A 12,356-nucleotide genomic window follows, 5' to 3' on the forward strand; every position below is an offset into this window, starting at 1 on the left:
TTAATACTGTATATCCAGAGACCTATTGAAGTCTTGGCGCTGTTACACCTTTTGGTGTGAATACTTTTGAGCCATATTAGAACTGTTGATACCAGTTGTTGGGCATTAAGGAGTAATTTCAACATTTATGGCGTGATTCTGAGCTGGATGCAGCCGCATCCATGTCTGTGTCGTTTGCCGCAGTTGTGTCTGTACCTTTATGCTAATGCTGCTACAAATCCTGTCCTAGGTGTACTTCTGTGCGTCTGTATGTGCAAGTACTGAGACACCTACTTTCAGTGTTTTTAGATGCAGCAATCGTACTAGCCCAAACATGCAATAATGTATGCACAAAACTGTATGAAAATAAATGGCAAGAAAATCTAATTATATAAATCATATTTATTATAGTTATGTGAATTACTAGTTGTAGTTGTTTTACCTTCTCATTTGTTCATCAACAAAAAACAATTGGATAAAACATAACTTCTTTGTACAGTATATGGAGATTTTTCTTTCTTTGCCAGCCCTAAAAAGAACATCAGACATGACACAATCTCATACACTGACTTACTATGGCTAGAGCAGGACTGAGAGCCTCTTATAGCATTGAGCACCTCATGCAAATTCTGCCTCAGAGTTGTCAGCTTGAAAAGCTGCCCCCGATATGCTGTGGTATTACAGTGACTTGGGGTTGTGATCTGATCCTAGGTCTAGAGCAAATCATATACCATGTTTTTATTTTGTTGTTTCCTGTATCTCTGAGTGAGATGGTGAGTATTTACTGCAGTTGCAATTTATCTGTCTGAATATGGCCTCCTTTGTGAAAGATTCTGCATCTCCATACCCAACCGCTATCAATGACACACCCACGACACCCATAAGGTGCAATATCAGAGCCGTTGAGACAGCCGTGGGGCCCGGGTAATGAAGAGGGCATTGCCAAATCTGCTAGGCAGGGCTACACCCCTTTCAGAAAAAAAATAAAAAAATACTATGCACAGCGAATATAGGTGGTGTCATGCACTGCGATAGAGGGACATCTGGCCCCCTCAGCACCTGACCCGGGCTCCTCCAACAGGCCTGGGCCCAGGTAATTAGTTCCTGCTGCCCCTCCCCCTTTCTTAGCACCCCTATTTCCATGCATCCATTAGCCACCTCCTGGGAATGCCCCATATATTAACAATACATGCTACTTCTCAGTGGCGTATCTATAATGGGTGCAGTGTGTGCGGGGCACACGGGTCCCTGGGTCCAGGGGGGCCCCACACCGCACACACTGCACCCATATTTTTTTTAAACCTACCTGTCCGAGGTCCCGCGTCGGGTGTCACTGCTACTCAGAACACCAGAAAAATGGCTGCTGTGGCCCCTTTCTGGTGTTCTGCGCATGCGCAGTAGACTTCGTGCACACTCTAGTGCCCGGAATCTACTAATGCTCCGGTGGCTGTTCAGCCGCGTCAGTCGGCTGCAAGCCACCAGGGAGAGAGGAGGGGGCCCCGCACGATGAGTGCACACAGGCCCCCTCCTCTCTTAAAATGCTCCTGCTGCTTCTGATCACATGCATCTAAATCTGTTCTGCGACTCTGTACATACAATATCTGGACAAATGCATGGTGCGATTCAGACACATGTACGTAAAAAACGCTCCACTGCATCTGACATCACCATGGCATCAAACTTTTCTAGATTTACTTTGTGATTTCTTATCAACTACAGCAGTGGTACCCAAACTTCGTGTATAGGCATTTTGTTTCATGGAACCCCTAGGCCAAAAGTTTCTTATTGAGAAATTCATCAATAATATTAATGAAATTACATAAACTGTCCTTACCTTGAGTTCAGTTATGTGGTGGTGGACAAAAAATTCCAAACATGCAAAAAAAAAATATAACTCCACCTAACATAGCAATGGCTGCATATCACCTACCCTCCAACATGACCCCTTCCACCCAGTACAAAACACTCTGCTCCTGGACTTCCCACCTAATTAATGACTGTAGCCACCTGTGTTGAGCTAGGTAATAGATGAGGCAGGTGTTTCACCACAGGTGGCTGCAATTATCAATTAAGAGAGAAAACAAGGAGCAGAGCATTTTGTACCGGGGTGGAAGAGGTCATGTTGGAGGGTCTGATATCATATTAAATCAGATGCATTCAGTGCCTAAATAATTTCAGTATACAGAAATCTCCTAGTATAACATGCTTATACATATATACAAATAGAATGATAGATACATCATTCAAAGAGAGCGCATAAAATATCTAAATAATGTATACAAATGTATTTGTTAATAAAAAATATATAAAAATTTACTGTGAAAAACACATTATTATTATGTATGAATACCCTCTGAGTAAACTTGAGTCCCAGGAGAAAATCTGAATTTGGTCAGAAAGAATAATAAATCCTTCATGGAAAATATTATTCCTCTATTTAATAATCTTTTGGAGGATTGCAGGACATAGATACACCCCCATATTGAAGACTGCTAATCAATAGTGCCAAATGTCACCCAGTACATGTTTGTGTATGGTCCTTTAAATTATCCGGACCCAATATAACAGTCCAGCCAGCGCTATACTCCTCCTCCCCTGTAGTTGGATACTGACCATGTGACTATATGGCTAGCTGATCTCTTAACCCAGCCGGGGTCTGGCGCTGTGGACACAAGGTTCCACCAGGCAGCACTTGGGAGGCAGAGTTCAGAAATCCTTAGTACCAGCAGATGCAGCCAAGTTCTGGTGCTTGCAGTACCAGTGTGCACAGTAATAATTAAAAGGGAGTGCACCAGTTCTCCTTGTTCCAACGGGCAGACAGTTAAAGTCTTTTACAGTCTCCAAAGTGGGGTCCCAGAGGGAAATGTAAGGACATCCTAATCTCAGCCACTACTGATGGCTCATCCCTCAGAGGGTTTTTTCCAAGTCCAAGGGTTCTATGTACAAATAATTGTGGTGCTGCCATGATTATTATTAGGGGTGTGCACCGGTAACTTTTCGTGTTTTGGTTTTGGATCTGGATCTTTCTTCGTGTTTTGGATCTGGATTGGTTTTGCCAAAACCACCCTTCCGTGTTTTGGGTTCTGGGTTTTGTGTTTTGGATCTGTATTTTTTTTTAAAAAAGCATAAAAACAGCTAAAATCACAGAATTTGTAGGTTTTTCTGCTCCTATGCTATTATTAACCTCAATAACCTTAATTTCCACTCATTTCCAGTCTATTCTGAACACCTCACACCTCACAATAGTGTTTTTATGTCCAAAAGGTTGCACCGAGGTAGCTGGATGACTATGCTAAGCGACACGAGTGGGCGGCACAAACACGTGACCCATCTAGGAGTGACACTGCAGTGGCAGACAGGATGGCAGTTAGAAAAACTAGGCCCCAAACTGTACATAATGCAAAGAAAAAAAAGAAGTGCAAGATGGAATTGTCCTTGGGCCCTCCCACCCACCCTTATGTTGTATAAACAGGACATGCACACTTTAACAAATCAATCATTTCAGCGCCAGGGTCTGCCACACAACTGTGGCTGAAATGATTGGTTCGTTTGGGCCCCCACAAAACAAGCTGGCAATTAATGTGTCCCTGCACAAACGGGCTCTACGGAGGCAAGATGTCATCCTCATCCTCCTCATCCACCGATTCCTCACCCTCTTCAGTGTGTACATCCTCATCCTCACAAAGTATTAACTCGTCCCCACTTGAATCCACCACCACAGGTCCCTCTGTACCTTCTGGAGGCTGGTCTCCCTGGAAGAGCTGATAATTCATTTTGATGAACATCATCTTCTCCACATTCTGTGGAAGCAACCTCCTACGCCTTTCGCTGACAAGGTTCTCGGCTGCACTAAACACTCTTTCGGAGTACACACTGGAGGGGGGGCAACTCAGGTAAAATAGAGCCAGTTTGTACAGGGGCCTCCAAATTGCCTCTTTTTCCTGCCAGTACAGGTATGGACTGTCTGACATGCCTACTTGGATGCTGTCACCGATGTAATCCTCCACCATTCTGTCAATGGTGACAGTATCATATGCAGTGACAGTAGACATGTCAGAAATTGTTGCCAGGTCCTTCAGTCCGGACCAGATGTCCAAACTTGGTCCTGCCTGCCCTGCATCACCACCAGCGGGTTGCTTAGGATACCTAAGTTTTTTCCTGGCAGCCCCAGTTGTGGGAGAAAATGAAGAAGGAGCCGTTGACGTGTCACGTTCCGCTTCAGCTGACAGTGTGTTCACCAGCAGGTCTTTGCACCTCTGCAGGCTTGTGTCGGCCGGAAAGAGAGACACCATATAGGCTTTAAACCTAGGATCAAGCACGGTGGCCAAAATGTAGTGGTCTGATTTCAACAGATTGACCACCCTGGAATCCTGGCAAAGCGAATGAAGGGCTTCAACCACAAGTCCCACATGCCGAGCGGAATCGCTCCGTCTTAGCTCCTCCTTTACTTTCTCCAGCTGCTTCTGCAAAAGCCTGATGAGGGGAATGACCTGACTCAAGCTGGCTGTGTCTGAACTGACTTCACGTGTGGCAAGTTCGAAGGGCTGGAGAACCTTGCACAACACGGAAATCATTCTCCACTGCGCTTGAGTCAGGTGCATACCCCCTCCTTTGCCTATGTCATAGGTGGATGTATAGGCTTGTATGGCCTTTTGCTGCTCCTCCATCCTCTGAAGCATATAGAGGGTTGAGTTCCACCTCGTCACAACCTCTTGCTTCAGGTGATGGCGGGGCAGGTTCAAGAGTGTTTGCTGGCGCTCCAGCCTTCGGCACGCAGTCGCTGAATGGCGAAAGTGGCCAGAAATTTTTCGGGCCACCCAAAGCGTCTCCTGCACGCCCCTGTCGCTTTTCAGAAAATTCTGCACCACCAAGTTTATTGTGTGAGCAAAACATGGGACGTGCTGGAATTTGCCCAGATGTAATGCCCGCACAATATTGGTGGCGTTGTCAGATATCACAAATCCCCAGGAGAGTCTAAGTGGGGTAAGCCACTGGGCGATGATTTCCCTCAGTTTCTCTAAGAGGTTGTCGGCGGTGTGCCTCTTACTGAAACCGGTGATACACAGCGTAGCCTGCCTTGTAACGAGCTGGCGTTTCTGAGATGCTGCTACTGGTGACGCTGCTGCTGTTGCTGCGTAAGGTGATACATCTACCCAGTGGGCTGTCACAGTCATATAGTCCTTAGTCTGCCCTGTTCCACTTGTCCACATGTCCGTGGTTAAGTGGACATTGTGTACAACGGCATTTTTCAGGACACTGAGGACACTTTTTCTGACGTTTCTGTACAGTCTCGGTATCGCCTGCCTAGTGAAGTGGAATCTAGACGGGATTTGGAACCGGGGACACACTACCTCCATCAATTGTCTAAATCCCACTGCACTAATGGCGGATACCGGACGCACGTCTAACACCAACATAGCAGTCAAGGCCTCAGTTATACGTTTTGCTTCAGGATGACTGCTGTCGTACTTCATCCTCCTCGCTAAGGACTGTTGGAGGGTCAATTGTTTAGTAAAAGTAGTGGTGTTCCTACTTCCTCTCTGGGATGATGAACGACTCCCAGCAGCAGCAACAGCAGCAGCGGCAGCAATGCAGGATCCTCCGGAGGAATCCCGGATAGGAGAGTCAGTCATGCCAGTGACATGGCCTGCAGGACTACTTCCGATCCTGACTAAGGAGGAAATTGACGAGGAGGGAGTTGACGGTGTGGTTTGCAGGCGCTTGGATACAACAGGACAACGGGATTTAGGTGTCCCTGGACTGCTTACGGTCTTAGCCAAAGTTTCTGAACTTGACAGTAACTTTTTATGAACGCGCTGCAGGTGCCGTATAAGGGAGGATGTTCCTAGGTGGTTGACGTCCCTACCCCTACTTATTTCACCTTTACATATGGTACATATGGCAAGACAGTTGTTGTCCGGATTTGGATAGAAATATTGCCAGACCAAAGAGGTGGAATGTTTGGTCTTCTGCCCAGGCATGACCGTGATGGGCTTTTTCATCCCATGGACAACAACTGTCTCCCCCGGAGCCTGATTTAAACAAACCACATCACCATCAGAATCCTCCTCTCCAACTTCCTCCTCAGCGCCAGCTACACCAGTATCCTCATCCTGTTGTACTTCAACAGTGACATCTTCAATTTGCATATCAGCAAGTGGACTGTGGGTGCTCCTTTTAGCACTTGCAGGGGGCGTGCAAATGGTGGAAAGAGCCACCTCTTCCCGTCCAGTGCTGGGAAGGTCAGGCATCGCAACCACCACCACACTTGGACTCTCCTTGGGGATTTGTGATATCTTCTTAGAAAGCACAGTTCTTTGCTGTGCTTTTGCCAGCTTAACTCTTTTGATTTTTTTAGTGGGAGGAGGGCTTCTTCGTCATGTGAAGCTGAACCACTAGTCATGAACATACTAGGGATCGACCTTAGCCGTTCCTTGTCACTCCGTGTCGTAAATGGCATATTGGCAAGTTTACGTTTCTCTTCAGCTGATTTAAATGTCTTTTTCAAGGTCATTTTCCTGAACTTTGCCATTTGGGATTGTATGTGCCCTCTACTATGACATTGGGCATCGGCCTTGGCAGACGACGTTGATGGCATGTTATCGTCTATGTCATGACTAGTGGCAGCAGCTTCAGCACTAGGAGGAAGTGGTTCTTGATCTTTCTCTATTTTATTTTTATCGGAGAAAGTTTGGTCCTCCATTTATGTTATATCGATTTGATATATACGTGCGGCTAAACACAGAAAATATATATTTTTTTGGTTTGGACTGGAATGTACTTTCGGGGGTTACAGCACCCTTAACGGTCAAGCCAGCCGGCCCTTTACTTATGACACAGGCGCACGCTTGGCACTACTTTGTTGATGCACGTGCGGCTACTGCGCACACAATTCACAAACACAGAAAATAATTTTTTTTTTGATTTGGACTGGAGTGTACTTTGGGGGTTACAGCACCCTTTAACGGTCAAGCCAGCCGGCCCTTTACTTATGACACAGGCGCACGCTTGGCACTACTTTGTTGATGCACGTGCGGCTACTGCGCACACAATTCACAAACACAGAAAATAATTTTTTTTTGGTTTGGACTGGAGTGTACTTTCGGGGGTTACAGCACCCTTTAACGGTCAAGCCAGCCGGCCCTTTACTTATGACACAGGCGCACGCTTGGCACTACTTTGTTGATGCACGTGCGGCTACTGCGCACACAATTCACAAACACAGAAAATAATTTTTTTTTTGGTTTGGACTGGAGTGTACTTTCGGGGGTTACAGCACCCTTAACGGTCAAGCCAGCCGGCCCTTTACTTATGACACGGGTGCACGCTTGGCACTACTTTGTTGATGCACGTGCGGCTACTGCGCACACAATTCACAAACACAGAAAATAATTTTTTTTTTGGTTTGGACTGGAGTGTACTTTCGGGGGTTACAGCACCCTTTAACAGTCAAGCCAGCCGGCCCTTTACTTATGACACAGGCGCACGCTTGGCACTACTTTGTTGATGCACGTGCGGCTACTGCGCACACAATTCACAAACACAGAAAATAATTTTTTTTTTGGTTTGGACTGGAGTGTACTTTCGGGGGTTACAGCACCCTTAACGGTCAAGCCAGCCGGCCCTTTACTTATGACACGGGTGCACGCTTGGCACTACTTTGTTGATGCACGTGCGGCTACTGCGCACACAATTCACAAACACAGAAAATAATTTTTTTTTTGGTTTGGACTGGAGTGTACTTTCGGGGGTTACAGCACCCTTTAACAGTCAAGCCAGCCGGCCCTTTACTTATGACACAGGTGCACGCTTGGCACTACTTTGTTGATGCACGTGCGGCTACTGCGCACACAATTCACAAACACAGAAAATAATTTTTTTTTGGTTTGGACTGGAGTGTACTTTCGGGGGTTACAGCACCCTTTAACGGTCAAGCCAGCCGGCCCTTTACTTATGACACAGGCGCACACTTGGCACTACTTTGTTGATGCACGTGCGGCTACTGCGCACACAATTCACAAACACAGAAAATAATTTTTTTTTTGGTTTGGACTGGAGTGTACTTTCGGGGGTTACAGCACCCTTAACGGTCAAGCCAGCCGGCCCTTTACTTATGACACAGGCGCACGCTTGGCACTACTTTGTTGATGCACGTGCGGCTACTGCGCACACAATTCACAAACACAGAAAATAATTTTTTTTTTGGTTTGGACTGGAGTGTACTTTCGGGGGTTACAGCACCCTTTAACGGTCAAGCCAGCCGGCCCTTTACTTATGACACAGGCGCACGCTTGGCACTACTTTGTTGATGCACGTGCGGCTACTGCGCACACAATTCACAAACACAGAAAATATTTTTTTTTTGGTTTGGACTGGAGTGTACTTTCGGGGGTTACAGCAACCTTTAATGGTCAAGCCAGCCGGCCCTTTACTTATGACACAGGCGAACGCTTGGCACTACTTTGTTGATGCACGTGCGGCTACTGCGCACACAATTCACAAACACAGAAAATAATTTTTTTTTTGGTTTGGACTAGAGTGTACTTTGGGGGTTACAGCACCCTTTAACGGTCAAGCCAGCCGGCCCTTTACTTATGACACAGGCGCACGCTTGGCACTACTTTGTTGATGCACGTGCGGCTACTGCGCACACAATTCACAAACACAGAAAATTATTTTTTTTTTGGTTTGGACTGGAGTGTACTTTCGGGGGTTACAGCACCCTTAACGGTCAAGCCAGCCGGCCCTTTACTTTTGACACAGGCGCACGCTTGACACTACTTTGTTGATGCACGTGCGGCTACTGCGCACACAATTCACAAACACAGAAAATTATTTTTTTTTTGGTTTGGACTGGAGTGTACTTTCGGGGGTTACAGCACCCTTAACGGACAAGCCAGCCGGCCCTTTACTTATGACACAGGCGCACGCTTGGCACTACTTTGTTGATGCACGTGCGGCTACTGCACACACAATTCACAAACACAGAAAATAATTTTTTTTTTGGTTTGGACTGGAGTGTACTTTCGGGGGTTACAGCACCCTTTAACGGTCAAGCCAGCCGGGCCTTTACTTATGACACAGGCGCACGCTTGGCACTACTTTGTTGATGCACGTGCGGCTACTGCGCACACAATTCACAAACACAGAAAATAATTTTTTTTGGTTTGGACTGGAGTGTACTTTGGGGGTTACAGCACCCTTTAACGGTCAAGCCAGCCGGCCCTTTACTTATGACACAGGCGCACGCTTGGCACTACTTTGTTGATGCACGTGCGGCTACTGCGCACACAATTCACAAACACAGAAAATAATTTTTTTTTTGGTTTGGACTGGAGTGTACTTTCGGGGGTTACAGCACCCTTAACGGTCAAGCCAGCCGGCCCTTTACTTATGACACAGGCGCACGCTTGGCACTACTTTGTTGATGCACGTGCGGCTACTGCACACACAATTCACAAACACAGAAAATAATTTTTTTTTGGTCTGGATTGGAGTGTACTTTCAGGGGTTACAGCACCCTTTAACGGTCAAGCCAGCCGGCCCTTTACTTATGACACAGGCGCACGCTTGGCACTACTTTGTTGATGCACGTGCGGCTACTGCGCACACAATTCGCAAACACAGAAAATAATTATTTTTTTGGTTTGGACTGGAGTGTACTTTTGGGGGTTACAGCACCCTTTAACGGTCAAGCCAGCTGGCCCTTTACTTATGACACAGGCGCACGCTTGGCACTACTTTGTTGATGCACGTGCGGCTACTGCGCACACAATTCACAAACACAGAAAATAATTTTTTTTTTGGTTTGGACTGGAGTGTACTTTCGGGGGTTACAGCACCCTTAACGGTCAAGCCAGCCGGCCCTTTACTTATGACACAGGCGCACGCTTGGCACTACTTTGTTGATGCACGTGCGGCTACTGCGCACACAATTCACAAACACAGAAAATATTTTTTTTTTTGTTTGGATTGGAGTGTACTTTCGGGGGTTACAGCACCCTTTAACGGTCAAGCCAGCCGGCCCTTTACTTATGACACAGGCGCACGCTTGGCACTACTTTGTTGATGCAGGTGCGGCTACTGCGCACACAATTCACAAACACAGAAAATAATTTTTTTTTTGGTTTGGACTGGAGTGTACTTTGGGGGTTACAGCACCCTTTAACGGTCAAGCCAGCTGGCCCTTTACTTATGACACAGGCGCACGCTTGGCACTACTTTGTTGATGCACGTGCGGCTACTGCGCACACAATTCACAAACACAGAAAATATATTATTTTTTTAGCACTTGGGGGGAGCACCCCTGATGGACAGAGCACCCCCTGGACAACACTACAGCACCCCTTTAGGACTGGGACACTGCACAGGACTTTGGAGTGGACACAGCCCCTATGGAGAACTGACTGCACAACACAGTCCAGCCAGCCCCTATGGACTTTGAAGTAGTGGACACAGCCCCTATTAACAACAGCAGCACAGCACAACACAGCCAGCCCCTATGGACTTTGAAGTAGTGGACAACAGCAGCACTACACTACACTACACAGCCCTAACTCCCACCCTCCCTCTTCACTGTCCACAGCCGAGTGAGAAAATGGCGCCCGACGCGGGTACCTTATATAGGATCCAAAACCCGCGAGACTCGGAAGGCGGGATGATGACGTTTTGCCTCGATTTCAGATCCGAGTCAGGCGGGAAAAGTCGAGCCTGACTCGGATCGGACTCGGATCGGGGGGGCTCGGGGGGGTTCGGATTTCAGAAATCCGAACCCGCTCACCCCTAATTATTATGTATCCAACTTGCAGGGGATATTTTCATTTTTACTAAAAATATTCCTCACTATGTACAAAGGGGAACTTGCAGGGACAGTGGTTGCGATAAACACTGACCCTGTGAGTTATATCCCCAGCATTTAGTTTAGTTATATCACATCACAGAAGTGAAAGATTTATCCGGGGGAAGCTGACACTGCACATGTGCACAGCGTCAGCTTCCAGAGCCAGTTGGGGGCTTTGGGGGAGAGATCCAGGGGCCCCCATAGGCTTATGGTAGTTTACACCATCTGAAGATTTTGCTTTTTGAAGTTTAGAACAATGGGGTAAGATCGTAGTCCCCATTGAAAATAATGGGATCAGTGGCGGCTCTAGGGGTGGGGCTGCAGCACAGTCCAAAATTGAAATTGGGGAGCCACACCAACTGCCAGTGAGTCCCAGCCATCTACATTTGGCAGCATTTGAAATGGCAGTTAGTGTGGATTCCCTATTTGAATCTTGGACTGCGCTGCAGCCCCACCTTTGGGGACGCCACTGATGGCGACTGTGATCTGCAGTGCTAATTAGCACTTTGACAGAGATTTCTGTGAAATCTCCTGCATTGTGCTTTTAGTACAAAGGAACAATACATAAAATTATGCAGACACTGCAGTTTCTGCATAGTTTTATGTATCCAACAGATTGATACATAGGCCCACAAGTCTCTTTCATGTGAGATATAAATACCTCTAACAATTGATCAAAATCAGGTAAATTATTAAAAACACCTCTACATAGATGAAAAAGGACTTTTAGTATTTCCTTATGACCATTAATATCTTACTCATTGATCAATGTAAAAAACCTATATATAAAAACAACAATTAATCTCAAAAAAGATATATATCAATAACTCCTTTGAGCCACTGCAGGTTGTAGAATACTTGATTGATGGCCTGAGTAATGGGCAAATGAAGCATGTTGTATGCTCCCCAGAGGTCACTTTTGGAAAACATTGTAGCTCCTTTTACGTGATCAAACAGTTCTGACTGTAATCAAAGGAAGTACAGTAGGAAATGATTTTGATTGTGATCTCATTAAGGCTATGGTAATCAATACACAGGCATTGGCCTCCATCTTATTTTGAAGATGAAACAAGATCCAGCTGGAGATGAGAAGGGACAACTGAAGCCTTGCCCCAAATGCTCACGGATATACTGTATTCGAACACGGCTTGAGTTTCAGGGACAGAGAGTTGGTACACTCTCCCATGATGAGTTATCTTGCCTGGGAGCAAGTCAATGGTATTCATGTTGGGGTGGTAACATTTCAGCTGATTCTTTCATAAATACATCTTTAAACTGTCTGTACAGATTGTAGACAAGTCTTGGAACACTGAGAACTCAAGACAGAACTTGGGGCATAGACCACTCTAAGGGCCTGATTCAGAAATGGTTGCAAAGATCACCAGAACATAGAAATGTTAAAATTAACTTCACGTGTCGGAGTCTTTTGTCCACTGCTGCCTTCTCATCTGCGTTTGATGTCACTTACCTGCATAAATATCGGTAACATCGATGCACATCGAGTGGCCATCTTGCCCTTGCAGCAGGTCTGATCTGC

The sequence above is a fragment of the Taudactylus pleione genome, unplaced genomic scaffold (genome assembly GCF_031769625.1).
Source record: "Taudactylus pleione unplaced genomic scaffold, aTauple2 ptg000095l, whole genome shotgun sequence".
NCBI classification, from domain to species: Eukaryota; Metazoa; Chordata; class Amphibia; order Anura; family Myobatrachidae; genus Taudactylus; species Taudactylus pleione.